Below are 24849 nucleotides of genomic sequence, written 5' to 3'. Positions count from 1 at the left end.
GAAACACCTTTATAATGACTATATATGCCTTTTGCTTGCTCTTGACTAGGCTAGGTTGTCTTCTATACCAGTTTTCCAACCAGGGTGCCTCCAGCTGTTGCAAAACTACAACTTCCAGCATGCCCGAACAGCCAAGGGCATGCCGAGAATTGTAGTTTTGCAACAGCTGGAGGCACCCTGGTTGGGAAACCTTGTTCTATACACAGAACATGTGTAAACTCTCCAGATGTGGCAAAACTACAACTCCCATCATGCATCCACATGATACTTGTAAAGCCACAGGTTAGGGTACACTGTGCTTTAGGGAATGAACCTTCTCATTTCCGCGCCTTTCATTCACAAATGATTTTATAAAAAAATAAAAATAATCTCAGCTGACGGCGGTGACGTAAAACTCCAAACATCCCTTCCCACGTTTGCGATTCAAGCCTCGTTCCAGGCTCGTCTCGAATCTCTGGGCGGGGCCAAGTAGTTTCTTACCTTCCAAAGAAGGTGTCAGTTTCGCCTTCTGATTGGCTGCGCAAGGAGGTGAGAAACCCACGTGAACGACGATTCTTCTCGCTGATTGGCTGTTTGTGACGCACGGCTCTGCATCTGATTGGACGGCCTTTTCACTGTGGCCGGGAGGGGATCTTGTGATTGGTTTATTAAACCCCCCCCCCCTCCTGAAGATTAGTACGGACTCGGTCTAGGAGGTGAGGCCCGGGAGACAGAAGCGGATCCGGCATAGGGAGCTGACCGGTCCCGGAGCAGAGGTTTGTGGAGCGTTACGTTACGTTGCGTTTATTTTTTTTTTTCATAACCGTATTCATATCGGCTTCAAAACGCAGTGGTCGTGTGTGTATAGGGTTCTATATGAGCTGGGGGTCAGTCTCTGTGTATATTGTGCAGTAGATCGCCGATCTCTTCATGCACCGAGTATATAGGAGCAGATCTGTTTGCATTGACAAGTCCGATGCCCACAATTACTTTGGGCAAATCAGATTGGAGGATCGGGCAAATCAGAGTAAAGAATCGGGCGACCTCATTTCCTATTGTAATCTATGGCTAGTAGATTACAAATCCACATACAGTATATAAAATTAAGATGCAGCAACCTTACATACCAATGGTCTCCAAACCGTGGTCCTCCAGATGTTGCAAAACTACAACTCTCAGCATGCCCGGACAGCCAATGGCTGTCCGGGCATGCTGAGAGTTGTAGTTTAGCAACATCTGGAGGACCACGGTTTGCAGACCACTGTTCTATACAGTCATAGTGATGGCCTTGTGTGCATTGTGTTCTCCAGCTATTACAGAACTACAACTCCCAGCATGCCTGGAGAGCCAACAACTGCCCGGGCATGCTGGGAGTTTTGCAACAGTTGGATGCCATATTGTTGTACCGGACACAACCAATCAGATTGCTTCTTATATGGTGTTTTTAAAAATGAAAGTAGCAATCTGGTTGCTATGGGCAACTACTCAACTTTTCCTCTGCACATGTTTTTTTTTATAAATCTCCACCGGAGTCCTGGAAATGGTCCCAATACACCAGACCGCGATGATGGTGAAAACGTCCCTGTCAGGGGGGATTATGGATGTGCTGTTTATGGTTCACGTAAGGTTGTACAGCGTGACCATAGACATCGGAGCCATTATGCATTAATGACTCCTGCTTTGGTATTTTTCTCCTTTCAATCTTAAATATTTTAAATATACATTTTTTTTTATTTTTATTTAAAATGTAAATCTTTCATTTAACATTTTTTAATTTTAAATCTTTAAATTCTTAAATGTTAAAAATGTTAAAAGGAAGAATTTAACAAAGGTATATGCACACTTGGTGGATTACTTTCTTGAAAAATCCCAACCAAATCTGTTTAGGTGCATGTACCCCCAAGGCTATGTTCACATGGCGGAATTTCCAAGCAGAATTCTGCAAAATACAGTGCGCATAGGGGGAGATTTATCAAAAACTTGTCCAGAGGAAAAATTGCGCAAAGCAACCAATCAGATTGCTGCTTTCATTTTTAACAAGGCCTCTGCAAAATGAAAGAAGCGATCTGATTGGTTGCTATGGGCAACTGGGCAACTTTTACTCTGCACAGGTTTTGATATATCTCCCCCCAAAAATGTGCAACGGATTCCACTGTCCCATTCACACAACCAAATTTTGTAGAACTCCGCTTGGAGTCCGGTTACAGTTAATGGGAATTTGAAATTCCGCTAGAATTCTGTGCAAATTCAGCAAATCTGCATAAATTCCACTTTCTGCTTTTCTGCACAGAATTTATGTGGAAAAGTAGAATTTCCGCTTCTGCTGTGTGACCATAGCCTAAGGCCGAGTTCACGCAAGAGAATCTCCAGCCGGAAAACTTTTGACTAGCGCGCAGCCAGCGCCGACTGATTTTCGGATCGCACAGACATTGCCGTCCCCATAGACAGCAGGTCTGCGGAGTGGAAAGCCGCCAGAACGTTGAACAAGTTCAATGTTCTGGCGGAATTTTTTGGAGTGGGTTTTCCGGGTGGAAATTCCACCTCGAAAACTCTGCAGCGGAATCCCTTTGCCAGCAATTGGACTCTACTGCATCGGAATTTCAAAACGAAATTCCACTTGGAAACTCCGTAGTGTGAACCTGGCCTAAGGGTAAGTTCACACGCGCGAGTTTTCCGCTGCGTATTTGAAAGTGGGCGGGCTCTTCTCGGCTGTCCGCAGTAGATTTTCCGCGGTGGAATTTACGCTGTGGAAAATCCACCACAGTCCCTACTGACTTCAATGGGGCTTGCGGCGGATTTTCTGCAGTGTACATTCCGCCGTGGAAAATCTACTGCGGACAGCCGAGAAGAGCCCGCCCACTTTCAAATACGCAGCGGAAAACCGGCTAAAAAATCAGCGCGTGTGAACGTACGCTTAGAGTGTATTCGCACAGGACTGAAATTATGCAGATTTTCAGTTCCCTCTTGAAGTTGATTGAGAAGATCTGCAACAAATCTGCTTCATATCCGCCATATGTGAAAGAGGCAGGAATGGGGCTATTAAAGGGGTATCCAGCCCATAGAAACCTTATATCCATAGGATCTCCAGAAAAGACTCTGATTCTCCCTGTAGTTTGAAGAGCGGGGTCCCAGAGGTCTGACAAGCCATGAAGTGATGGTATATGGCTATGACGGTGTTCTCCAACCTGTGGCTGTACAATTGCCATCATTGCCTGACACCAGAAGGCTGTTGAGGAATGATAGGAGTTGTATGGTGGGGGGGCTTGGGTTTCTTGCAGCAGATTTTCCATAGCAGAAAAAATTGGGTCTTCTGTTGATTGGAAATTTTCTGCTGCGGGTAACCTTCCCATGTGAATGTACCGTTACAACAGTGTGTGTGTTTTTTTATTTTATTTTATTTTTTTTTTTCACAAGACAAAATTTGGCAGCAACATTCTGGAGCGCAAACTGTTAAGACAGTCCGGTTCACTTTAGTTAAATCAGGGCCGTTGCCTTTGATGCGATTTTGCAAAATTGCATCGAAAGCCGTAATGTGACTTTGTTGTGTGAACAGACCTGTAGCTTTTGTGGGTTTTATAGACGTGAATTTGTTTGTGGATGAGAATTGCTGTGCTGCGCGGTTTAGTCAGAAATGAGCAAATGCTGCTCCAGGCCGCGGTACCCTCTATCTTACGTGCTCTTCTCACTTGTTGGGACACGCTGTTAGAATGGAATTAAATGGTAAAATTAATCACGGCTCGGACGTGTAGTCACAAGAAGTGACCAGAACTAACCTTGGGGACTGAGGAGAAGCACTGCCTGTGAATGAACATAAGCAGAAACATATAGGACTGATAGAAGACGTGGTAATGTTTAGGGGGGGGGGGGGGTCCTGTGGATCTATGATTTTGACAGTGTTGTTGTGCTGGTTTTGGATGCCCCATACCATTTCCAGGACAGCAGTGCCAAGCAATCCATGGAGAAGACTTTGGTGACAAGGGGCTATTCTTGCTATCAGAATCCCAACGCACCATCAGGTTCTGCTTTTACGCTGCATTCACACCACGTTTTTGCAATACAGTTCCTGTATACGGTTTCAATTTGAAAACCGTATGCATTGACTCTCCATTGAAAACCGTATGCCAAACGATGCACCCGGTTGCATCCATTTTGCTTCTTGTACGTTTTTTCCCTTACCCAAAAACCATAGCCTACCACTGTTTTTCGTCTGGGTGAAAAAAAACGTATACAGTGTTTTTTAACATGGAAATCAATGGGAACTGTACAGAACCGTATGTGCGTATGGTTCCATCCGGTTTGCATCATACGGTTTTTGACTTTGCAGTTTTCTTTTTTTTTTTTTTCTTGGAATTTCAGTCAAACAAGGGAAACTTTATTCATAATAGAGTGAAAGGTTAAAAACGTATACAGATTTTTCTTTAAAAAAAAAAATTGTATGCAATCGAACATCATTTTTCAAACCGTATACGGGTTAAAATTTGTACACACGTTTTGATACAGTTTAGTACGGTTTTGAGTAGGGATGTCCCGATACAGATACTAGTATCAGGACCGATACCCAGCATTTGCATCATATCGGGGACTCCTTTAATCTCCCCAATACCATGTCCGATACCTGCTGCAGTGCGGCCCGGCTCCAGATTTATTTATTTTTAATGCAAAGTCTGCCCAATACTTGCACAGATAGAAGCCTTAGGATGTAGAGTTGCATAACTGGGTAGATTTGGCATTCAAGAGCCTAGCTCAATGTTTCCCAACCAGGGTGCCTCCAGCTATTGCAAAATTACAGCTTCTTCTTAAGAAATTTTCCATTCTAAAGTTAGTGATGATCAGTATTTTTGTGCCTTTAAAAAAAAAATTTATTTTTATTTTAGCTAAGCAGGAAATTTGGTCACCACTTTCCTGTGTTTTTTGGAGAAGAGCCTTATATTTTCGGTTCTGAGAATTAGTATGAAACATTTCAGCACAGTAAGGAGCGGTGTTGTTTGCTTCCAGTCAACCAGCCGCCACGGTGCGGTGTGAATGACCTCACATGGCAAATAACACAGCAGTCCGAGGGCGAGCGGCTGACTATGCTCCACTCATCTACTAGTATTTTGACCTGAGTCCGTGTTTATTTTTTTGTTCATTTTACAGTGTTCAAAGGGTTACTGACCGAAAGTGAAGAAACACTACCAGTCCCAGAATAAAGAGAATTTATTGGAAGTACAACTGTATATTACTCGTAATATGGGTGCCATCAAAGCTTCCTTGGCATCCAGCTTTGTTGGGATCAAGAATGGCAAATCTTCTTAGGCAACGATCTGGGAGAAAACCCCTATAAGGGCTTTTGCATTGGTCGTATTACAGTTTTATTCAGCACTAGCGCCCCCTAGAGATGTGTAAGACCTCTTAGGCTGGGTTCACACTGCGGAATCTCTGGCCAGATGAAAACTGGATGGAGATTTTGAGTGCGGCCAATCAGTTGGCGCTAGAACTGCAAAGATATTGCCGTCCCCATAGACTCTGTCTGCTGGGCGGAGATCCGCTAGAACATTGAACGAGTTCAATGTTCTGGCAGAATTTTTCCAGGGAATTTATTTCCGGGTGGAATGTCTGCCTGGAAAAATCCGCAGTGTGCACTGTGCAGTGGAATCCCATTGCCAGCAATGGGACTTTGCTGCTGCAGAATTTCAAAACGGAATTCCGTAGTGTGATTCCGGCCTTAGGGTGCCTTCACACGGAGTAAATGAAGAGTAATTCAGGCTGAAAAATTTACGGGCGGAAAATATATATTTTTTCCACGGGAAATTTGTGCGCAATTTGCGCGGAATCGCGCGCGGACATGGGGGAGAAAGAAGTGAAGGGTTTTTCAGCCATTTCCGCGCGAAAACTGTCGGGCGGAATTTTTTTTTTACCATTGACTTCAATTGGTTTCTGCTAGCGGATTTCGCTTGAAGAATGAACATGCTCTTTCTTCAAGCAGAGCGGAATTCAGCGTCGGAATTCTGCTAGCAGAATTTCCGCAGTGTGAATAGGACAGCGGAAAAAACATTAAAGTCAATGGGCAGAGGAGATGTGCATTAATTTGGAGCGGAGAATTCAAGAGGAATTACTTGAGTAAATTCCTCTTGAATTACTCCGTGTGAACGGGCCCTAACTGTACCTCTCTATTCTGACAAACATTACTGTGCACGCTCCATCAGATGCCATATGTCTTGAGGTATTCTCTAGAGATGAGCGAACTTACAGTAAATTCGATTCGTCACGACCTTCTCGGCTCTGCAGTTGATGACTTATCCTGCGTAAATTAGTTCAGCTTTCCGGTGCTCCGGTGGGCTGGAAAAGGTGGATACATTCCTAGGAAAGAGTCTCCTAGGACTGTATCCACCTTTTCCAGCCCACGGGAGCACCTGAACTAATTTATGCAGGAAAAGTAATCAACTGCCGAGCCGAGAAGTTCGTGACGAATTGAATTTACTGTAAATTCGCTCATCTCTATCTCTAACCTTTCAACTAAATTTGGATAAGTCAATGGTGCAATGGAATATGGAAAACTTTGTAATTTTATTAAGAGGGAAAATGCCCCTTTCTTATGCCCCCCCCCCCCCCCCCCAGAGTTAGAAAGAGACACAGAGAGAACATGCTGTAGGCTCTAGTAAGTGTTAAAGGGGTTATCCAGGCAAAAACTTTTTTTTTATATATCAACTGGCTCCTGAAAGTTAAACAGATTTGTAAGTTACTTCTATTAAAAAATCTTAATCCTTCCAATAGTTATTAGCTTCTGAAGTTTTCCGTCTAATTGCTCAATGATGATGTCACGTCCCGGGAGCTGTGCATGATGGGAGAATATCCCCATAGGAGCTGGACAGCTCCCGGGACGTGAGTCATCAGAGAGCAGTTAGACAGAAAACAGCAACTCAACTTCAGAAGCTAATAACTATTGGAAGGATTAAGATTTTTTAATAGAAGTAATTTACAAATCTGTTTAACTTTCCGGAGCCAGTTAATATATAAAGAAAGTTTTTTTTGCCTGGAATACCCCTTTAACTCATCCCAATGCTGCTCTATAATTCCCTCCATGCTGCTGCTGGTTCTGAAGGTGAGATCTAGAGGAGCAGGATCTCCCTCTTCTGTGTGTACGGTGTATGAGAGACATCATAGAAGCTAGTCTACTATCTACTATGGACCCTCATCTATCACCTATGAGAAGTGGTTTTCCTCATGATTGCTAGGAATAGGAAGAACAGTGGCCATGCACCTCAGTTTTTGGGAATGTTATGCAATGTCTGATTAATTTCTGGAGATTAATTTCCTATTCTCTACATGTATGTTTTTAGTTGTCCCATATTTACCATCACAAGAATTTATTGCATGTGACTTTTGTTTGCTGTAATAGATGAAGAGGAGTAAAACAATAATTCGGTGTTTATGGCATAAGAATACTCTGCTCTCTATACAGTGAATTGATCAGCATGCTAGTGAGCCATCTATTATGGAAATCTCCCGTCTGGGTAATTGATGGCGGTCTGGACGCTGACTGCTCGAATCGCATGATTGACAGCGCCTCAGTTCCACAAATAACAGGAAATCTGACCTTGTCTCTAATCTCATATTATCACTCACATCTAATAAGGAATATTAAACATGTTTATTTTATATGCCATTACCATCTAGACCAGTGATCTCCCAACTCGCGGCCCTACAGCTGTTGAAAAACTACTAATATATTATATATAAATATAATTTTTTTTTTTTAAATCTGGAGTGAGATCCCCCGGCAGTATATTCTATATGTTACTACTGCAGAATTTATTTATATTTTTTGCAGTGCTCTTATAATCCGTCGTGACTTTTTCCTCATTTAAGCGGCAGCCCAAGCTTTTGCATAATGCTGTCAGTCACCATTGAGCTCTAGGTTTTCCGCCATCTTATTAACACTGAACTAAGCTTCATGCCACATAGACTAAAAGTTATATGCACCTTCATTATCCCTAGGTAACCTCCATTCACCATTCAGCAATGCTGAGAAGGTCAAACGTTATTCTTTGCTTTTCCTTGCTTTTAAATTGGTACTCCAGCCCCTAAAAAACATAACCCTTATCCTCTGGGACCTCCGATCTCCAGAATGGGGCCCTGACTTTCTGCACTGCATGGAGTGGTGGGTCAGCATGCCCTCTATGCCTTGTCTGTGGGAGCACTTGAGGTACCAAAATGCATTGTTTTGATGCCTCCGACGCTCCTGTAGACAATGCTTGGATCACATGCCTACCCGAGAGATCATGGGGAGTCTGAGAGATCAGTTCTGCCCTATCCTCTGGGTAGGGTATACATTTTAGGGGCTGAAATATCCCTTTTAAGTTATGGAAGCACCGCACACTTCTTGCCCTCTGATACTGGGGCACCATTGGGTAACTCTTGTTCCACCCTCTGGTTCAACTTTCATTGTTCCAATACCCTGGTCTAAAAAGAACCATTATTGTGATCATCTGATTTTACTCTAGATGATCAGGGGAAGCCATGTCCAGCTATACGTTTAGCATTAAATGCCAGCCATTGAAGTAGTCGACCATGCAATCCATGGATAGGTTGGGTCTACCAGAGTTGGAGGCCCCACTCCATAATGTCCATGTTCTAATGGGAGACAACCTTACTCTACTAGAACAATTTTCAAACTGTTTTGACTAACGCAAATAATACCAAATTATAAAGTAAATAGAAAAAAAATGTTTTATACCCTCCATAGTCTTATATTTTCAAAAAGTAGACATCTGCCATATTTTAAAAAGACGCATTGGCACACCAACATTATGTTTTGCATTTAAAAAAAAAAAAAAAACAAAAAAAAAAAAACGTTTTGGATAAAAGTCTAAGAAGAAATTTTTGTGCACAATTCTGCAAATGAATTAGGCATGGATGTTCTGCTGCAGCAGAGTCCCATTGATTTCAATAGGATTCTGTCGCACTGTTTACACAGCAGAATTTATGTGCCAGATATTTTGCCGCGGAAACTCAGATTCCAGCATCCGTACAAAGAATAGACAGGGAAATGCATTGCCATCTGAGACTGCACCTATCCAAGCGGTCCTAGCGCTGCCATGCTCCGCTTTTGGTGACATGTCCACACTGAGATTTTTCATGCAGGCATTCAACCATAGCCTTAGGGTATGTTCAGTCATTTGCTTGCAAACCCGCAGTGTGTTTCCTGCTGCGCATTTGAATGGAGGCGGGCTGTCTGCGGGGGCGGGCTCTTTTGGCAGCAGAATGTCACTTGCATAAAATCTCTGCCGCAGTCCCAATTGAAGTTAATGGCGTCTGTGGCAGATTTTCCACTGCTGAAATTCCGCTGTCAAAAATCTGCTGTGGACAGCGGAAAAACCACTGTACCGCCCCCTTGTTTGCAAGAAAAGCCACCTGTATAGACATGCTGTAAGGGTAGAAACACACGTTACAGATGCTGCAAATTTTCGGCAGCAGAAAATGTGCCAGAGGCAAAAGTGGATCCAGGGGTATTCCAGGAAAAAACTTTTTTTTTATTTTATTTATTTATTTTTTTATATATATCAACTGGCTCCAGAAAGTTAAAGGGGTACTCCGCCCCTGGCATCTTATCCCCTATCCAAAGGATAGGGGATAAGATGTCAGATCGCCGGGGTCCCGCTGCTGGGGACCCCGGGGATTGCTGCTGCGGCACCCCACCATCATTACTGCACAGAGCGAGTTAGCTCTGTGCGTAATGACGGGCAATACAGGGGCCGGAGCAGCGTGACGTCATGGCTCCGCCCCTCATGACATCACGGCCCGTCCCCTTAATGCAAGTCTATGGCAGGGGGCGGGCCGTGACGTCACGAGGGGCAGAGCTGTGACGTAATGATGCTCCGGCCCTTGTATTGCCCGTCATTAGGTGCAGAGCGATCTCGCTCTGTGCAGTAATGATGGCGGGGTGCCGCAGCAGCAATCCCCGGGGTCCCCAGCAGCGGGACCCCCGGCAATCTGACATCTTAGACAGGGGATAAGATGTCTAGGGGCGGAGTACCCCTTTAAACAGATTTGTAAATTACTTCTATTAAAATCTTAACTTCAGAAGCTCATAATTACTGAAAGGATTAAGGTTGTTCTTTTCTGTCTAAGTGCTCTCTGATGACACGTGTCTCGGGAAACTCCCAGTTTAGAACCAAATCCCCATTGCAAACCTCTTCTAAACTGGGCGGTTCCCGAGACACGTGTCATCAGAGAGCACTTAGACAGAATAGAACAACCTTAACTTCAGAAGCTCATAAATACTGAAAGGATTAAGATTTTTTTTTAATAGAAGTAATTTACAAATCTGTTTTAACTTTCTGGAGCCAGTTAATATATAAAAAAGTTTGTTGTTTTTTTTTTTTCCTGGATAACCCCTTTAAAGGGGATGTGTAACACCTTCCTTCATAATTCTCCTTCCAGTTGGATCCACTTCTGCCTTTGTGTTTTTTTTTTTTTATTTATTTTTTTTGCAGCATATTTGTGCCATGTGTAGAATTGTAGATTCATAAAACCTACAAAAAATAAGTTAGGGACCTGAGGGAGCTTAATAGACCAAGAGTCTCTGTGATCCACATGCCAAAAAAAATGTCCTGATTAGGAGCAGAGGGTAGCAAGATGAACGATGGTTTATCTCCTATCTGTTTAGTGGGGGGGGGGAAAGAACCCTCTTTGGGATATGTCACACAGAGTGGAACTTTTCATCACACTATCACCCCTCCTGACAATCCTACCCCAATTTATGGATGAGACTAGAGATGAGCGAACTTACAGTAAATTTGATTCGTCACCAACTTCTCGCCTCGGTAGTTGATGACTTATCCTGCATAAATTAGTTCAGCTTTCAGGTGCTCCGGTGGGCTGGAAAAGGTGGATACACTAAGAGACTCTTTCCTAGGACTGTATCCACCTTTTCCAGCCCACCGGAGCACCGGAAAGCTGAACTAATTTATGCAGGATACGTCATCAACTGCCGAGCCGAGAAGTTCGTGACGAATCGAATTTACTGTAAGTTCGCTCATCTCTAGATGAGACTTGTAAATACAGCAGTTTTACCTGCCCAAATCTCTGTGCAGGTAAAGCTGCTGTATTTTTAAATCTCATCTACAAAATGGTGTAGGATTGGTAAGAAGGGTGATAGTGTGATGAAAAGTTCTACTGGGGTCACTGAGGGCTGTGCAGGGGAAGAGATGACAGTAACAGGCTGTGCTTGGTAAGAGGGGTGATAACCTAAAGCAGTGGTCCTCAACCTGCGGACCTCCAGATGTTGCAAAACTACAACTCCCAGCATGCCCGGACAGCCATCGGCTGTACGGGCATGCTGGGAGTGGTAGTTTTGAAACATCTGGAGGTCTGCAGGTTGAAGACCACTGACCTATAGAAAAGTTCCTGCGTTCCCCCTGGAGTCAATGGAGCTGACATAACCTATAGATATGTTTGGTGCTGTTTGGGGGAGACATAGCAGCCATATTTTTCTAGCTCTGTGATATGGCAATTACAACCTCTTTTTCCCAGAAGATATCTGTCTTGCCGTTCTCCATGGCTCTTCTTCTTGGTAATGTTGCCAATTCAATTAATAGGCCTATAAATTCTATACTTGCCTGGCGTACAACTCCAATGTGGTCAGCTTTTAAAGCGCAGTTGTTGCAGCTGCTTTATTGCTATCATTCAAGGCATTGGCTCGGGTATCTCCTGTAATACACGGCAGCCGAGTACAATGGTGACAATCTTGTTGGGAACCATTTATTTAGGAATTTTTCAGCTATCAATGGACATCTGTCATCTCCAAAGCATGGACCCTCAGCTGTTGCAAAACTGCAACTCCCAGCATGCCCGGACAGCCGTTGGCTGTCCGGGCATGCTGGGAGTTGTAGTTTTTAAACAGCTGGAGGGCCACACTTTAGAGACCACTGCCACACATGCAAGAGTTACCACCAAGGCCAGTTATTGGCTATAGTGTTATGTGACGGCATCATTGCAGAACTGATGGGGACTTGGGGAACAGTGGTGCTGTGTTGTCGGGGTTATCCAGGAAAAAACTTTTTTTTACATATATCGACAGGCTCCAGAAAGTTAAACAGATTTGTAAATTACTTTTATTAAAACATCTTAATCCTTTCAGTACTTATGAGCTGATGAAGTTGAGTTGTTCTCTTCTATCTAAGTGCTCTCTGATGACACGTGTCTCGGGAACCGCCCAGTTTAGAAGAGGTTTGCTATGGGGACTTTCTTCTAAACTGGGCGGTTCCCGAGACATGTGTCATCAGAGAGCACTTAGACAGAAAAGAACAACTCAACTTCAGCAGCTCATAAGTGCTGAAAGGATTAAGATTTTTTAATAGAAGTAATTTACAAATCTGTTTACCTTTCTGGAGCCAGATATAGATATAGAGAGATAGAGATAGATAGATAGATTTTTATATATATTAAAAAAAAAACTTTTTCCTGGGTAACCCCTTTAAACTGGTGGTAGCTGAGCATCCTAGTCCCCCCCCCCCCCCAACCATAGGTTTCTTGATGCAAACTCATATGGAGCTATGATATGCTTGTGTGTAAACAGATGCGCTGGTATGTACAGACATTTTCAAAGGGTGACAGTTTTTTTTTATTCCCTGGTAGTCCCATAAGACTTGATGTATTTGCACCCTCCGAATAGGGGACACTTCCAATAGGAGACAAAACACTCTCAATACGGGACAACAAGGCTTATGTGCTGGCCCTACCTTGTACATAGGGCTGCCATCAGGGGGTACAGCCAGTACCCCTGTAAAGGGTAAGGCTCCCAGGGGGCCTGCTTCTGTAAGCCTCCTGGCCATATCAGACTTGCCACTTTGTTCCCCCTTCACCACATCCTTTCCCCTTTATTCCACCCCCCCTCGTGCCACTTCATTCCCCTTTTTTATTATCCTCTGTGCAAATTTACCCCCCCCCCCCCAGCCTTTCGGTGAGTGCAGCGCAGAGGATGTCAGGAGAATGTCAAACCTGGTGAGAGCCCCTGCACCTGAGCCTGCTTGCCAGGTAAGAAAAACTGGGAGGAGGAAAGGGGAAAAATGATGTGGTGCAAGGGATGAGGAGGGGATCATTTGTTACATGGTACAAGGGGGGGGGGGTAAAGGGGGAATTAAATGGCACAGGGGGTGGTAAAGAGGGGGGTGATGACTTTGCACAGAGAATAATAAAGGGGGAATAAAATGGCACAGGGAGAGGCTAAAATTGTACAGAGGTTAAGGTGTAATTAAATGGCACTGGGAGACTCTACTGTAATATTGTGTGTGTGTGCGTGCGTGCGTGCGTGCGTGCGTGCGTGCGTGCGTGCGTGTGTGTGTGTGTGTGTGTGTTTTTTTTTTTTTTTTTTTTTTTTTTTTTTTTATATATAAATATAGGTACACTCATTTGAAACATTTTTGAGCCTCTTTTTCCCAATGGGGACATCTCTCAATAGTGGACACTACCCCCCCCCCAACCCCCCCCCCTGAGTGTGCACTATTGGGAGCTTCTACTGTGTGTGTGTGTGTGTGTGTAAAATTATATATTAAATTTGAGTAGCCGTATTAGTCCAGTGATGCAGATGTAAATCAAAAATGTTGCAGTATCTTGTAATACCTTTTTTTATTGGACTAACAGAATTTTGTAGAGACAAGCTTTCGGGATTCCTCCCTTTATCAAGTCCAAAGCAGATTTGCTTTGGACTTGATAAAAGGAGGAATCCCCAAAGCTTGTCTCTACAAAATTCTGTTAGTCCAATAAAAAAGTATTACAAGATACTGTAAAAATTTTTCATATTTTGTGTGTATAGATTTGACTATAGAGTAAAGGCTAAACCTCACAGATGGGAATGTACATTTGCTGCTTTATCAGCTGTCATTCTGCTGGACATATCTGTAAAGTCATAATCAGTACGCTTGTGAAAAGCGTGTACAGTATCTTGCGCATATTTGATGCACAGAATTTGAATCGTAGTTCAGTCATTTAGTTTACATTGAAATCTGCGGCATCAAATATGTGCTGGATACCGTACGTGTGAATAGACTCTAAGGGTAGCGTAACACGTGCCGTATTTTGCTGCGCAATTGCTGCTTCATATTTTTCTACCCATCAAAGTTGATGGGTAGCAAACACAGTTGCGTATTTTGCTATTCATTGACTTTAATGGATGGCAAAATACGCTGCAGTAAAATAAGGATTGTGTGACCCTACCCTAAAAAGCCGAAGAGCTGTACTCTTGTATCTCTGGCTCTCCTATACAGATGCTTGGAGGGGCACTTCAACCTCCGCTTCATGTTGAGGTCGACACAGTTCTATGCATGGGGTGTGTCGGGAGGCTGGGCAGGAGATTGCGTGGGTCCCAACGGTCGGATCCCCCCACTATCTGACAAAGGATAGAGGATAAATGTAACTAAACTGGCCAACTCCTTTAAAGGGGTATTCTGTGGAAAAATATATTATCCCCTATCCAAGGGATAGGGGATAAGATGTCTGATCACGGGGGCCCCGCTGCTGGGAACCCCCGCGATCTCCCTGCAGCACCCGCATTCTATGCGGGGCTGCGTCTCCAGTTTCGGCAACCTCCAGGACTGGGGACATGATGTCACACCACGCCCCCTCCATTCATGTCTATGGGAGGGGGCATGACGCCCATCACTCCCCCTCCCATAGACATGAATGGAGGGGGTGTGGTGTGACATCATGTCCCCAGTCCTGGAAACCCGGAGGTTTCCGAAACTGGAGACACAGCCCCACATAGAATGCGGGTGCTGCAGGGAGATTGCGGGGGTCCCAGCAGCAGGGCCCTCGCGATCAGACATCTTACCCCCTTATCCTTTTGGATAGGGGATAAGATGTTTTTTGCCTGGAATACCCCTTTAAGTCCTGCACCTGTGTGTCCATCTAATGACCAGGACTAAAGGAAAAAGAATAAAGGGCCCTGACCGACGGCAAGAAACTTTGGAATTTACGCAGAAACTATATAGGATAACCTATCATTATAGAGCGGATAACATTCATTTGCTAATGCCACAGGCTCCATTAAGCTCCATTAGCTACTTGACTATTTTGGCTTTGTCCAGTCTCAGCTTTGCACTAAAATGTGTGTTGAAGTTTTCCTAAGGTGAAGAAATAATACAAACTCTGCACCATAAGCCCCGGCTGAATGAAAACCGTCGGCTGGTGGAAAGAGAAATCCTGAGTCCTAATGGAAAGTAATGACAGCGCTCGGCCATTGCTATGTGTCCGGAATGATATGTTCCTGCTAATTGCCGATCTCAGACAAGCCTCCTGTGTATGTTCTCAGGCCTGTAATTCATATTGATTTCTCCGGATTGATGGCCCATTCTGGAACATGTTGATTCCAAGCAATATTTTATGCTTTTTGCTCAAACGCTAATGTATTCGGTCAATTTATGTGCGTGGGCTTTTTTTTTTCTTCTTTTCCCTCCCTTGTTCTTATGTCTAATGACTGAGGATTTTATTTGTAACTGTTATACTTGCTAAGTCATTTCTTGTCAAACGTCTGTAGTCTATGTAGCATAACATCACATAGATGGGAACCATGGTTAAAGAAAACTGGATTATTATTTTTTTTAATATTTTTTGAGCACAGTGTTATATGCATACACAACACTTAGGGTTCTTAACATGTTTTGTATGTCCAATTCTTCACAAACTAGTGCATTTCATACTTGAAAGTTATAAAAGTGCAAAATACATTTGGACTATTTTAGATGGGATTATTTTAAAATTTTAAATGCTCCTGTTCCTTTTTATTTTTTAAAGTATTGCAAAAGTATTTATTGGTCGTGATCTGAGTGTGCAGAAAACATGCGGGGAGAGAAGTGGACAGGCCAAAGTGGGGTGAGAACGTGCAAAGATCGGATTTCTCCTAGCTAGGTCTGGTGACTGTTTGGGTCCTAAGTGTTCTTTATGACACGTATGTAGTTGTGTTTTTTTTTTTTTTTTCGTTTTCCTAAGGACAGGTACACTTTAAAGGGGTACGCCGGTGGAAAACTTTTTTTTAATCAACTGGTGCAAGAAAGTTAAACAGATTTGTAAATTACTTCTACTAAAAAGTCTTAAACCTTCCAGTACTTTTTAGCTGCTGAATACTACAGAGGAAATTATTTTCTTTTTGGAATACAGAGCTCTCTGCTGACATCATGACCACAGTGCTCTCTGCTGACATCTCTGTCCATTTTAGGAACTGTCCAGAGTAGGAGAAAATCCCCATAGCAAACATATGCTGCTCTGGACAGGTCCTAAAATGGACAGAGATGTCAGCAGAGAGCACTGTGGTCATGATGTCAGCAGAGAGCTCTGTGTTCCAAAAAGAAAAGAATTTCCTCTGTAGTATTCAGCAGCTAAAAAGTACTGGAAGGATTAAGTCTTTTTAAAAGAAGTAATTTACAAATCTGTTTAACTTTCTGGCACCAGCTGATTTAAAAAAAAAAAAGTTTTCCACCAGAGTAGCCTTTTAATTTCTTGACAGAACCAAAAATCCAGACAGACCCCATTGACTTGAATGGGTATTGTCGAGTCTCCAGTATTTTACAAGAGTTGAGCAGAGACTAAAAATAGGACATGCAATGAACAGGTTAAAGGGTATTGTTCACATGGCAGAATGTCAACCCAGGAAATTTCCAGGCAGACATTCCTCAGGTGCCAGCAGAACATGCCAGCGTTAGGTCCGCTCGTAAATGTGCTGTCTCCCACGGCGGCCCGCTCTACATCTGGATACTCTTCTACTGGCATGTCAATAGATTCCCCACTTTGCCGGCCACTTTATGTGAACATAGCCCTAAAGGGAATCTGTCAGTTGTATTTGTTATACAGATCTGCAAACAGTTGAGTAGCTCTTAGGGTATTATCAAAGTAATCTGTACCTTGGAGCTGCTAGTGGTGGGCCAAACATATATAAAGTAGCCTATTATTTCTCAGCCAAGTGGAGTTAGAAACATAGACATAGTGTGTCGGCAGATAAGAACCATTTGGCCCATCTAGTCTGCCCTATAATCTGAATACTATGAATTGTCCCTTGTGCAAGTGCCATAGTCTGGTAGGCCTCCTTACTTATCCTCCTCCCAAACCCTCTGTAACTGCCATACAGAGCTCTGTACATCCATCATGGCAGAGCTGGGAGGTAAGGGTGAGTGGAGAGCGGTACCATGCCTTGGAGCTTTGCTCCACCTCCTTGACACTTGACTGATGAATAAAGAGGGGATTTATTTAAGTCTGACAACCACCATCAGCTCCAGGAAAGGTACAGTTTGCTTTTATACCCTAATGGCTACCCAACTGTCTGCAGATCTGCATAACAAATACAGCGGACTGGTTCCTATTAGGGCTGTGTTCACATAAAGTAGAAAACATTGCAGGTATCTATCGGCATGCCAGCAGAACAGTACCCGGATGTATACCATGGTGTTACCAAGCCAGGTCCAGGGTTTCTGCTTTATTTTTTATCTATTTAGTTTGTCTTTTGCTCAACTCCAAAGTACAAGTTGCAAAAATGGAAAGAAATGAATGTAACTTAGTCACTTTTAGACTGGCCATTTAAATCGGTGAATCTGTTGCGGGTGTTCTGTGATATCAATCTTGGTGTTTCCCAACGTATACCACAGAGTAAAAGATTACATGTGAACCTTGCCTTACATTTAGGGAGGAATTCATCATTAGTGGCAGAGCAGTTTTATTTTAATTTTTTTTAAGGACTATTGTGAGGTCAAAGCTTTGCACAATGGCTTGTGTCAAAACGTTGCACCTCTTCACCTGGTGTAGCGGTAAATGCCTTTGTAAAAAGTGAAGTAGAACAAATTTCCAGCTGTGATTTGCATTAATAACCTATTTAAAGGGTTTGTCAGTAGAACACAACCTGTCTATGGTGTCAAAAAGCATAATAAAGCAGCTTACTAATATAAGGTTATCCAGCCATAGTGCACACATTTCTCCTTATCAGCTGAGCTGTCTGGCGTGTAGCTGGGACGTCCCACCGCACTCTCTGAATGCGCAGCTCCTGTCCCATCCCCCTCCCCTACTGTCTACTCGGGACAAGACCATTGATGTAAAGAGTAGTTTCAATCAGAACAGGATCACTGCTGTCTTAGGGTAGGTTCACATTACGTTTCGACCATACGGTCAACAGATCCGGCTGGGAGGAGTGAAAACCGGGTGGTTTTAGGTCCGATCACAAAACCGGATACGGGGCAAAAATGAGCAGACCGGAGCCACTATCTGACTGGTCGGCTCATTTAAATGAATGAGATTCTAGCTGGGATACGGGAGCACCAGGTTTTTACTTATGGTTAAAACATAATGTGAACTCACCCTTATCTGAGACAGGCTTCCTGCTGCCTTAAAATCCAATGAGTCCCTGTGGAGAGGGAGTTCATATTACTTCTTACATCAGTGGTCTGGTCCTCAGCAGACAGTAGGGTAGGGTGGAGCAGGCGGAAATTTCCAAGCGGATTTTCCGTTCACAAATTCCGCTTCACAAATTCTGAAGTGTGAATTTGTGAACGGAAACCCATTCACTACACTATACATTTTTAGCAAGCGGAATTTCTGCCTGTAGTTTCAAAGCAGAATTGCAGGCGGAAATTCCGTAGTCTGAACCTAGCCTAAGAGAGTGTTACAGGACAGGTCACAGCTACAATCCGGACAGCTCAGCTGATAGAGATCTGTGCGGTATGCCTAATATTATGTGATCAGTTTACTTTTATTATACTCTTCGACATCATACACCGGTTGTTTCTCTTAACCCCTTTTTTAAGAACATTTTTGCGCAATGCATGACATTTTGACACAGGTCTACACCCTCATCTTGCTGGCTTAGAAAAAGTGCTTTAAAAAAAAATGTTTTTGCATGAGGTAACGTGTGTGGACTTGCGCCTCATTTATTATGCAACGTTCACCTTTTTACGTGTACTTGCCCCAAATTTATCAAAAACTGTGTAGAACATTCCTTCACTCGCACCAGCATTGATAAATCCCCCTTAGTGTTTTCATTTGTGTATTTTGTTTCATATTCCTTTTCCGCGCAGTCTTTTTTGGCTTTGTAAGAAGCGCGGTAAATGGGATGTCAGCTGTGACAGGCCTCGGTGGATGAGGACTGTATAATCTGCATCCAGTCATACTGAGAAGATGGACGTCTGTCGAACTCCTCCTCTGACCAGCCACAAAACAGCAGAAGCAGAATATATTAGCAATGCGAGCGTGAAAAATAGCTTTAATATTTTAAACCTTTTTGGAGTGGAGCGTCTGGAGACCTTGTTTTAATCCTTAAATATTTAATGTTCCAGAGACGTCTGGCAGACAGGGGTGTTTGTGCCCTTATTTTGTGTGTTGGTTACATAATGGGGCGATTCTCTGGAGTCTGAGAGCCACTTGTTTACTTGACAGCCGTGCTGCAATTCTAAAAGCTGTCTAAATATTTGGAGAAGATCAGAGCGGATTTCACTAACCCCTGTGGCAGTAATGGCAGCCTAAATGTGAGATGCTACGGGATACGGCTCATCATCTCACTGACCTATTCTTGTCTCAGGCGGAAGGGTGTGTTTTTTTTTTTTTTTTTGTTTTTTGTTTTTTTTTTTACACAGGGCTGTGTAATTTAGTGAATTGTCTGTGGATCAAGTAGGGCTAAATGGGATATTTTGAACAAAGCTCCTGTAATCTGTAAATTTGCACAGTAAGAGCGTTTACACCACTGCTGTAGCTAAGAAAAGCGGGGGAAGGGAGAGGATGGGAAGATAGTTTTATTTTTTTTTTTTTTTTTTTTTTTTTTTTTGACGAACACAAAAACCGCGACTTGTCTTTGCAAGCCGTAGACGCATCGGATGAACTTCAAATGGCATAATGTAATAAAGCTGTGTAAGGACTCATTCCCTCCTCCACCCGTCTTGCGCTTGCGGTGAGAATGTGGCTTTTTTTTGGGAGCATAGGGTGCTTCTGAATTGGATTGCCTCAGTAACTGTGGATGTATTCTAATCCCCTGCCTTTTGCTAAAATTGGCGCATATATAAAAAATAAAAAGAAATAAATGATATGCGGGCAGCTTACAGACATGGCTGCGGAACAGCTGTGCCTCAGTAGCTGTAATCCGTCCCAAAGACGTACATTCCAGTAAAATGCTGCAGATAGGCAAGCCTTCAAAGTCTCCAGTCAGATGATTGAGCCTTCACAAATTCTCTCCGTATGGAAAAGAAAGTTCTAATTCCAGATACAGACAAGGAATCCAATCCACCGCCACCCCCGCCTCTGCCAGGCTTTTATATTTTTTCTTCTTTGAAGTAACATGCGTGGCACCTTGCAGCGAGCGACAGATGTGCACAGCCTGCAGCTGCTGTTCCTCTTGCTGTGAAAAGACTAATATTCTGTGAGCAGCTATGTAAAGGCCTGGATAATACGTCGCCATTAGTCACTGGCACCAAGCGGATGAAACGCATCTATCCTGCTGCACAGACGGTTGTCACTTGTTGATGACTGAGGCAGCCGGAGGGCTCGTACATAGCCCGGACTTTATTCTTTACTGTAGATGCAAAAGGAAGACAAACAAAGCTAGTGGAGGTGCAGAAGCTGCCCATAGCAACCAATCCTTTCTGCTTTCTTGCTGATAGGATGCAAGTGGTCGCTATGGACAGAATTTTCTGCCGCAGAAATTCAAATTCCATACTCCGCCAAAAGAATGAACACATTCATTCTTTCAACAGAATCCTCTCGGAAATGTGTTGCCATCAATAGAAACGACACATGTCCGAGCGGAACCTAGTGCTCCTTGATATCTGCGGTATATACAACAAAAAAGATCCCTGAAGGCTCCAGGGACAATAAATCATGAACAACCTTTAAGGGGTGACCCCCTTGCGGGGAAAACCCTTACTAGAAACCCCCCCATAAAAATGAACTTGTTTATTAGTATTGTAGTATAAAACAAAAACCCTATAAACACACTGTCACGATCACACCCTATCGGTCCAGCCATGACATTAGAGAGAGTGTGATGGTGCAAGGGTTAAAGCCGCCAGACCTCTGGGTATCCACTACTAGTCCCAGCAGGTCACCAAATTAACCCTTAGATAAACGTGTTTCACCCGAGCTACCTTCAGAAAGGTGAGCTCATATATTTAGAGATCAAAGACCAGAGCTGATTATTTAAACATTTAATCTAATAAAATGTATCACAGTGCTATATATATATATATATATATATATATATATATATATATATATATATATATTATATAAATATGTGTGTGTGTATATATAATATAAAAATACAGGAACAAATGACATACAGGTACAAAAATATGAGTTTTGCAAGGCAAGTTCAGAAAACAAAAGATGAAGTTCTTACAGCATGATGATATAGCAGTCCATGAGAGTGAGTTCCAGCTGTTCTTAGGATGGTCTTGTCAGCTTGTTGCACAGCATTGAACACCCTGAGTCTAGCATTGTTAAAATATTATATCTGCCTTGTTTGGAGGGAGACTCCATTCCCCCCTCCCCTCTGATCCCACCAGGGGGGGCATCTCTGTTCCTGGCCCTCTTATCTGGTTGATTATATGATGGGACCAGAGTGCCCTTTACATCCTGCTGCTTCAAAAGAGCCTCTCACTTCAAAGGGGATACAAACAAACAGCCAGACCCCCCACTAAAATGCAATACACAAAAGGATACACCGTCTGAATGACCTCTAACCCATGTCTTGGATAATCCATCACACACAGTTATAATTTTATAATACACATATAGGATTTTAATAATCAGGCCTTGGGCCTGACACACACTCTTTAAAAATATCAGCGGTATCAGTGAGTAAAGGAGAGGGTAGCCTCTCCCATTGGCTTAAAGGGGTACTCCGGTGAAAACCTTTTTTTTTATTTTATTTTAAATCAACTGGCTCCGGAAAGTTAAACTGATTTTACATTACTTCTATTAAAAAATCTTAATCCTTCCTGTACTTATTAGCTGCTGAATACTACAGAGGAAATTCTTTTCTTTTTGGAATGCTCTCTGATGAAATCACGAGCACAGTGTTCTCTGGTGACCTAATAATAAAAATAAAAATAAATAAATTTATTGTTGTCCTTAGTGGGATTTGAACCCAAGGCCCCAGCACTGCAAGGCAGCAGTGCTAACCACTGAGCCACCATGCTGCCCTTAGCATACATCTGCTATGCACGGTTGCTAAAATGGACAGAGATGTCAGCAGAGGGCACTGTGCTCGTGATGTCATCAGTGTTCCAAAAAGAAAGGAATTTCCTCTGTAGCATTCAGCAGCTAATAAGTACTGGAAGGATTAAGATTTTTTTCTGGCACTAGTTGATTTTAAATTTATTTTTTTTCCAGTGGAGTACCGTACCCCTTTTAAGTGGCTGACATTCAGGAATATTGGGGCCAATATAAGGCATTCAAACTCTACAGCAGTCTTTCCCAACCAGGGTGCCTCCAGCTGTTGCAAAACTAAAATTACCAGAATACCCTGACAGCCATAGGCTGTCCGGGCATGCTAGGAGTTGTAGTTTTGCAACAGCTGGAGGCACCCTGGTTGGGAAACACTGCTGTACAGATTGCTACAGCATGTGCAGCGTTGGCTATTGGTGAGCATGCTTTTTATCTTTTTCCATATTCAGATGTTGTCTGGTATATTTAGGAATTACATATGTTTATAAAGCATCTGGATTCCATATTTCATGTTGCACTGTTTTGAATTTGTTTCTTGGCGTGCGCAACGTATTTTTTTCCAGGGCATGCTGGGAGTTTTAGTGGGCCAAACCTCTGATGAATCTGCATCTTCTCACAAATTTGTATAGACCTTAGAAAAATGTATTTTATAATTATACATTTTTTTTTTTTTTTGTCCAGTCACAAAAAACATCTTTGGATGTTTTTTTAGATTGGACAATTAGAAGAAAATACTGCTGGAATATAATGGTGAAACGTGAAATGGAGATAAAATGAACTAAAATTACTCTAAAGGCCTTATGCACAAAGCAGTTGTGGGGGCTCCATGTGCCTCCCGAATGATGTATTCTCAATGAGGGAGATTTATCAAAATCTGTCCAGAGGAAAAGTTGCTGAGTTTCCCATAGCAACCAATCAGATTGCTGCCTTCTTTTTTTCATAGGGCTTTTCAAAAATGAAAGAAGCAATCTGGTTGCTATGGGCAACTGCACCACTCCTTCTCTGGACAGGTTTTAATACATCTCCCCAATATTTCCATAATATGGCATCCAATGCTATCATTTTGTTTTAGTTTTCTTGCCTGATATGTACGTTATGGATTTTGCATGTGTCTTTCTGTAAAAGTGAAGACAAAGGGATGTACAGTAAATGCACCTCCTATAGGGGCCTATTGTGATGGGAGGTACAGTAAATGCTTCTCTATAGGGACCTATTGTGATGGGAGGTACAGTAAATGCTTCTCTATAGGGACCTATTGTGATGGGAGGTACAGTAAATGCACCTCCTATAGGGGCCTATTGTGATGGGAGGTACAGTAAATGCTTCTCTATAGGGACCTATTGTGATGGGAGGTACAGTAAATGCACCTCCTATAGGGACCTATTGTGATGGGAGGTACAGTAAATGCACCTCCTATAGGGACCTATTGTGATGGGAGGTACAGTAAATGCACCTCCTATAGGGACCTATTGTGATGGGAGGTACAGTAAATGCACCTCCTATAGGGGCCTATTGTGATGGGAGGTACAGTAAATGCACCTCCTATAGGGGCCTATTGTGGTGGGAGGTACAGTAAATGCTTCTCTATAGGGACCTATTGTGATGGGAGGTACAGTAAATGCTTCTCTATAGGGACCTATTGTGATGGGAGGTACAGTAAATGCACCTCCTATAGGGGCCTATTGTGGTGGGAGGTACAGTAAATGCATCTCCTATAGGGGCCTATTGTGATGGGATGTACAGCAAATGCTTCTCTATAGGGACCTATTGTGATGGGAGGTACAGTAAATGCTTCTCTATAGGGGCCTATTGTGATGGGAGGTACAGTAAATGCTCCTCCTATAGGGGCCTATTGTGGTGGGGGGTATATATTGAATGCCCTTCCTATTGAAACCTATTGTGGTGGGAGGTATATAGTGTTTGCCCTTCCTATTGTGGTGGGAGGTATATAGTGTTTGCCCTTCCTATTGTGGTGGGAGGTATATAGTGAATGCCCTTCCTATTGTGGTGGGAGGTATATAGTGATTGCCCTTCCTATTGTGGTAGAAATATAAAAGAAATTGCTCCTTAGCGTAAAATCGACTGGGCAGGTATTGGTGGAAGAATTATTTTTAAAACCTCTTACCCCAGGTGGTTGTGTGAGCTCACACACAACAATGGACAGCGTGTAAGGATTGTTAGAGCCCGGTCTGCAGCCTCCCAACCAAGTAGATAGAGACAAATGGACTTCAAAGATGCGGTGGGTCTTTTGTGGCGCTGACTCGGAACAGGTACATCAGGTGAGTATAAAAGGTTTATTGAAATGCAACGCATTTCACCGCACATGTGCGGCTTCATCAGGCTTTAGATGCATGATGAAGCCGCGCATGTGCGGTGAAACTCATTGCATTTCAATAAACCTTTTATACTCGCCTGATGTGCCTGTTCCGAGTCAGCGCCGCAAAAGACCCACCGCACCTTTTTGAAGTCCATTTGTCTCTTCCTATTGTGGTGGGAGGTATATGGTGAATGCACTTCCTATTGTGGTGGGAGGTATATAGTGAATGCACTTCCTATTGTGGTGGGAGGTATATGGTGAATGCACTTCCTATTGTGGTGGGAGGTATATGGTGAATGCACTTCCTATTGTGGTGGGAGGTATATGGTGAATGCACTTCCTATTGTGGTGGGAGGTATATGGTGAATGCACTTCCTATTGTG

General features: G+C 43.1%; 1 protein-coding gene across 3 annotated transcripts in view; it reads left to right on the top strand.

The window, feature by feature from the left end:
* Window positions 1-635: 635 nt before the first annotated feature.
* The window catches only part of GLCE (glucuronic acid epimerase), a 75362-nt gene continuing 51148 nt past the window's right edge, over window positions 636-24849 (top strand). For 2 of the 3 annotated variants that reach the window (XM_056571605.1, XM_056571599.1), the window contains exon 1: window positions 636-755. The gene's annotated coding sequence lies outside the window, so the exon portion shown is untranslated. The remainder of the gene's footprint in view (window positions 756-24849) is intronic. The other variant, XM_056571602.1, reaches the window with a different exon arrangement.

Source organism: Hyla sarda, chromosome 4 (assembly GCF_029499605.1).
Source record: "Hyla sarda isolate aHylSar1 chromosome 4, aHylSar1.hap1, whole genome shotgun sequence".
Taxonomy (NCBI): domain Eukaryota; kingdom Metazoa; phylum Chordata; class Amphibia; order Anura; family Hylidae; genus Hyla; species Hyla sarda.
This window is presented reverse-complemented; position numbering and strand designations above follow the sequence as displayed.